General features: G+C 37.6%; 1 protein-coding gene and 1 long non-coding RNA gene across 4 annotated transcripts in view; one reads left to right on the forward strand and one right to left on the reverse strand.

The window, feature by feature from the left end:
• LOC128251582 (uncharacterized) overlaps positions 1–2,761 on the reverse strand; it is an 8,117-nt gene extending 5,356 nt beyond the window's left edge. The window contains exons 1-2 of the long non-coding RNA XR_008267181.1: positions 1,957–2,761; positions 1,771–1,838 (exon numbers count right to left, since the gene is read on the reverse strand). This is a non-coding gene — a long non-coding RNA (uncharacterized LOC128251582). The remainder of the gene's footprint in view (positions 1–1,770; positions 1,839–1,956) is intronic.
• A 50-nt stretch (positions 2,762–2,811) lies between these two features.
• LOC106872120 (baculoviral IAP repeat-containing protein 7) overlaps positions 2,812–6,277 on the forward strand; it is an 81,583-nt gene continuing 78,117 nt past the window's right edge. The window contains exon 1 of one of the 3 annotated variants that reach the window (XM_014919010.2): positions 2,812–2,947. The gene's annotated coding sequence lies outside the window, so the exon portion shown is untranslated. Of the gene's footprint in view, positions 2,948–3,221; positions 3,336–5,088; positions 5,858–6,277 lie in introns of those variants that run through there. The other 2 variants (XM_014919017.2, XM_014919002.2) reach the window with 2 other exon arrangements.

The raw sequence follows: 6,277 nt of genomic DNA on the forward strand, positions 1-6,277 counted from the left end.
TATCTGTTTTCCTATGTGTTCGTTCCGTGGTCTGTAGTTCATTGTTCTAACGTCCTGTACCCTGATATGCATCTATATACGCATGTAGATGTAAGTATGTACATATATGTGTGTATATATGCATATATATTCTTTGTATTATTACATCATCGAACGCACGCGTCCTTTTTGCAAGTAAGTTTGAACTCTATATATACCCAGGTTTCCACCACTCACTTCCCCATCCTTCCACACTCTCTAATCCTGCCCCTTTTGCAATATCCTGCTACTTATATTACAACCTTTGAACCTCAAGGGTATGCCCTGGCACTTGCCACCATCTATATCTCTCTCTTTTTTTACTCAACCATCCCATTTATATTCTGATCCCCATCCATTATGAGTATGCCCAGCACTTTGCCACCATTTCTATCCTGCTGTCTCCCACTCTCTCTCTCCTTCTCCTGTACTTCCCTCAGGTTGGGTAACCATGTATCTCCTTGCAGCAGCACACCTCTTTCAGTCTTCATTCTCTCTCTATCTCTCTCTCTCCCGTAACTTTGTAGACACACACACATATATGTATATGCATTTGTATATGTGTGTGTGTGTGTATACAACCTTCAACAAAGTAACAGTCATGTATACAACTTGAACTGACACACATGTCAGTACATAAACATACGTTCACATGTACATACACATGTACACACACAAACACGTCTACACACTTACCCTATTACTCATGTACATCCATAAGTACATACGTGCATACATACATAGATACATACATATATATACATACATACATACATTTATATCATGAACTAACTGTTACTTTCTCAGATGCAGCACAGAATTTTGTCAGTGAACAGGTCGCGGTCTCAAAGCGACGAAAATATTTTGACAAATTAAATTTAAATGTTAAAGTGAATCTAACGGTTTTTGTATGTTATTTTAAATGGTTTATAAACACCTTCCACGCTGCAATTGCTTTCGTTCCAGCACACGATCTCAGATCAGGTCACTTTCTATGCAAGTACATCTCCGTAATATATATATGTGTGTGGGGGGGGGTGTATTATTGTCTCTCACGTCTTACTTTCAGTTTGTTTAAAACTTTTTTCTAATGTTTACTTTCATTTTATGACACCTGCTATACACAAATCGTGATTGGGTAAAATTGTTCAAACTTTAAACCTCTGCAACATTTTCCGGAAAATGTTTCTAGAATAAATAAGTTACAAACTCGTATTTAATGTGAAAAAGTTCACCAATATATCAAATTTGAAAATTTTCACCTAAGTTTAAACAATAGAAAAGACCTCTCTGTCTCTCTCTCTTTCTTTTTCACTTACCTCATAGTATCCTTTCCCTCTCTCTATACATTTTTATCATACTCTCTCACTGAGTGTGTGTGTATGCATGTGTGTAAGGAATTTCATTAGGGCAACAGAATTATTTTAAAAGGAGTGGCTGTGTGGTAAGTAGCTTGCTTACCAACCACATGGTTCCGGGTTCAGTCCCACTGCGTGGCACCTTGGGCAAGTGTCTTCTACTATAGCCTTGGGCCTACCAAAGCCTTGTGAGTGGATTTGGTAGACGGAAGCTGAAAGAAGCCTGTCGTATATATGTATATATATATATATATATATATATATGTGTGTGTATATGTGTTTGTGTCTGTGTTTGTCCCCCCAACATCGCTTGACAACTGATGCTGGTGTGTTTACGTCCCCCATAACCTAGAGGTTCGGCAAAAGAGACCAATAGAATAAGTACTAGGCTTACAAAGAATAAGTCCTGGGGTCGATTTGCTCGACTAAAGGTGGTGCTCCAGCATGGCCGCAGTCAAGTAACTGAAACAAGTAAAAGAGTAAAAGATCATTTATTTTAATAGCATACTTTTCTCTTTGTAGATATTTTCTCTCTCTCTCTTACACACACACATGGACTCAGGTTAAAAGTTTAAATTACAATTTTTTCTTTGTTGTTGCTTAAATCCCAGCGATGGAACACTGCATCAGCATTCCATAAAATGTGTTCATGAGGAGAAAAATATTTTAAAAAATCAATGTATGTCAGAGTGACAAAGAAATGAGGAAGGTATCAGGTGATTGTGTGATGTGCTAGAAACAACAGCTAAACTTCCCTTAAAATCACACACAGCTTTTCATCTGAGAATTATTTTGAAATTATAAACAGAAATAAATTGCAGATTCAGAGTTTGTATTTCAAAACAATGATTTTAAAAAAAAAAATTCGAAAAAAACTCTCAAAATTTTAGAATATATGGAGGGGCAAGGTTAATGAAAATATTTTAAAAGATTTCACCCTTGTCTTTAAATTATGTTTCATTTTCTGTTTGAAAATAAAGGGAGTGGGGATTGTAATAGTGATTGCTGATTTCCCCCAATTTTTTTTCTTTAATCTTCAAGGCTTCTCCCATCTTTTTGTAAGTGTGTTGTGCAAAAATAAATTTGGTACTGAAAGGGGGAGGAGGTTAGAAAAAATTTCATAAATTTTCCAATTTCTTTTTTCTTCTTTTTACCGAAAAGACATATATTCTTTTTAAGTGAGTAATGCAAAAAAGAAAAAAGATTGGACAAAACTGGTCCGGACGAGAGGAAGGAGAAATTTCCAGTCCACGAAAATTTTTTTTTTCCCCCCCAAAAGAGTTCCGGACCCCAGTTATGAACTCATTTGCATACAGCCAATCAGAGCTCAACTATCAAACTAATTTATGAGCGTATAACAAGTGCTGGGCGATAAGATAAGGTCACTTGGGTAAGGAATGACCACGTTTCTTTACTCTTTTAATTATTCATGTTGTTCTTGTTCGGCATAATCTGAGCGCTGAACGGCACCTTTCTTTCACACTTTTCAAACAATTCTTCAACGGTCTGCCAGCACCAGTGCGGTTTCTGCCACCAGCAAAAGCCTTTGTTTACTTGACAACAAGGTCATGGTGAGTTCTGATTTACTGTATGCAAATGAGTTCATTACTAGAGGCCGGAACTCTCGTGGGAAAAAAAAAAAAATTGCGTCCCATCCATGTGGGGAACCTACACGCCAATGAAACCAAGAAATCGATCCTTATGAGCCAGACATGGCTCGAGAAGGAACAAACAGCAACAGATGTCAGTAACGGAGGTTCCGATTCTGATAAAAAGTTGGCTTTTTCTTTTTCTTTTTAAATTCAATGTTGATCATGACAATGATGATAAATGAGGTTGAGTTTGTTGCTATCGGTTGGAGTAATACTAGTTTTATAGCTAGTCACAGTTTTGGCAGTGGTGATTGTGATGATGGTGGTGGTCGTCGTCGTCGTCATAGTGGAGGTGGTCGTGGTGATGGTAATGAATGTTTTTGACTTGTAAAACACATTTCTATTTAATGCCTTCCGTTTTCTATGTTAGAATTCAGAAAATTTGTACATTTGGTAGCAAAGTCTCTTGTGTTCTGTTATTTTATTATACTTATTTGTTTTTGGTTGAATACATTTTTGTATATTTAAAAATTGGAATTTTGGAAAACAACAGTTTTAGTAATCATGATTTCCGTTTTTGTTTGAATTTTGTCAGTGAACAAGTTGCGGTCTCAGAGCGACGAAAATATTTTGGCAAATTAAATTTAAATGTTGAAGTGAATCTAACGGGTTTTTGTGTGTATCTTAAATGGCTTATAAACACCTTCCATGCTGCAATTGTTTAATTTTTTTAAAGTTTATAAGATTTGGCTGCTATTTCTAGCATGTGGAAAGACCTTTTAGGCTTAACTGCTTGTACAGTTTGAAAACCATCAACGCATGCGCAAATGATCGAACCGCTTAAAAACACCGAATATTTGTGTCTATGAATGATGAGGGAGGGTTGTCAATTGTTTTTTCTTTTTGTTTTTTTTTAATTGAAATTTTAGAAAAAGCATAATGTCCATATTTTTCTATGTAGAATCCAAGGCACTATCATGCTTTTAGCTGTCAGAAGTGAAAGTGCTCACTGCCTGCTAGTGAAGTATCTGTCTGTCTGCCTGTTGCTGGCCTGTCGATTCTTTGGCTACTGACAGCTAATACCATGACTGGCCGGAGCGAGCTATATGTCTGTCTGTCTGTCTGTCTCTCATTCTATCTATCTATTACTCGAAAGTTCGCGCGTCCGCGCTAGCTAGCCGTGAGTAGAAAACACAAATTTAATATAAAAACATATTTCCTGAAATTGCAAATTATTTAAAATATAAAAATATAATTTTCAACAGAGAGAATTTATCAAAATAGAAAACAAATGAAGTTTGAAGTTTAAAAATAATAGGATCGACCACTCACGACTAGCTAGCGCGGACGCGCGAACTTTCGAGTAATAGATAGATAGATAGAGAGACAGACAGACATATAGCTCGCTCCGGCCAGTCATGGTATTAGCTGTCAGTAGCCAAAGAATCGACAGGCATACAGACAGATACTTCACTAGCAGTGAGCACTTTCACTTCTGACAGCTAATAGCATGATAGTGCCGAATCCAAAAATACTTTTCGCAAAAAATCTTTTTTAAAAAATGGTGGAGGAGGTGATTTAAATTTTGAAATGCCGATTTTCTGTAAGAATCGGAATCTCCGTTAACAAAAACGTCAGAATCTGAAAAAATATTTTTAAAAAAGCTGGTGGAATGCATATTGTACTCCTCAACCAAAAATATAACCGAGGGTGATTTTAGTGGGGACGCGTGGCTTAGAGGTTAGTGTGCTGGACTAACGCACGTGAGATTGTGGTTTCGATTCCTGGATCGGACGATCTGTTGTGTTCTTGAACAAACCACTTCATTTCACGTTGCTCCAGTCTACTCTGTTGTAGAAACGAGTTTAGTCTGGAGCGGGATGGGCTCCGCTATGCTTTCTCGCCCTAGATATAATACCTGGCCGCAGTTAGTAAAAGCAGAGGATCCTAAACTTTTTTTTCTGTTTGCTTATTATTTCTTATCCCATGTCCTCTACTCAGAAACAGCTGAAAACATTCCTTCTATCTTATTATTTCTTATCCCATGTCCTCTACTCGGGAACAGCTGAAAAACAGATGTGTCTAAAGTGTAGTCGTTTCCCTGACTACCTGTGAGCTCCATTAGAGCTGACCTGAGAGAACACAACAAATAATGTTTTCTGATTTAAACTGGAAGCCAGCAATTTTGAGGGCTGGGGACTAGTTGATTACATCGCCATCAGTACTTGACAAATAATCTATTTATGTGTATATTTGTATATGTGTGTGCCCGTGTCTTGTGTTTGTACCCCACCATTGCTTGACAACTGATGTTGCTGTGTTTACATTCCCGTAACTTAGCGGTTTGGTAAAAGACACTGACACAATGAGTACTACGCTTACAAAGAATAAATCCTGTGGTTGATTTCTTCGACCAACGGCGGTGCTCCACCATGGGCGCAGTCACATGACTGAAACAAGTAAAGCAATAAAAAATCTATGCTAGTTTAATCCCGAGCAAGGCCGGGTATCTCTGCTAGTTTTATTTTATTCATCCCGGAGAGCTGAAAAGAAAAGTTAACCACTATAGGATTTAAATTCAGAAGGTAGAGAGTCGGAAAACACTGTAAAACGTCTATTCTGATACTGTAGCGATTCCGCCACCTTGCAAGTTTGGTCCTCAACTCGACGGAGAGTTCGAGCATATTTGACCAGAAATAGCAGCCAGATTGGCGTTCCTTCGATATAACTCGACAATCTCAACATTTGACTTCGGGTATTTCCGTGACACTTGTGAAATGGGAGAAGAAAGTTCATGGGTTGTGTGTGCGTGCTTGTTCTTGTCTATGTAAACTTCGATTCTGTTTTCTGCTTGGAAATTTGCGGATTTTACATACACACATGAAGCAGGTAAGAACAAATAAGCAAGGGTTTTTTTCTTCAAGTTTAAAATGAGACATTGCTAGCATAATTTCGTTATATCCTATATTCCACAACACATAAATACATAAAAACAGAACAGGCACAGACACAGACAAGAACAAGCACGCACACACAACCCATTAGCTTTCTTCTCCCATTTCACAACTATCACGGAAGTAACCGAAGTCAAATGTTGAGTTTGTCGAGTTATATCGAAGGAACACCAATGCTTTTACTTTGTACAATGACGGTTGGCCTGGCGCTAAACAAAATATCTAGTTTAACATCCGGCTACCAGAACAAAAGCAAGTGTAATAGGTGTAAAAAAAAAAATTTTTTTTTAAGAAATGTGTAGTAAACGAATCTGAAAACAAAAATGCGCAGAAAGTAACGGGGGTGGGGTGGGGT

Source organism: Octopus bimaculoides, chromosome 2 (genome assembly GCF_001194135.2).
Source record: "Octopus bimaculoides isolate UCB-OBI-ISO-001 chromosome 2, ASM119413v2, whole genome shotgun sequence".
In the NCBI taxonomy this organism is placed as follows: domain Eukaryota; kingdom Metazoa; phylum Mollusca; class Cephalopoda; order Octopoda; family Octopodidae; genus Octopus; species Octopus bimaculoides.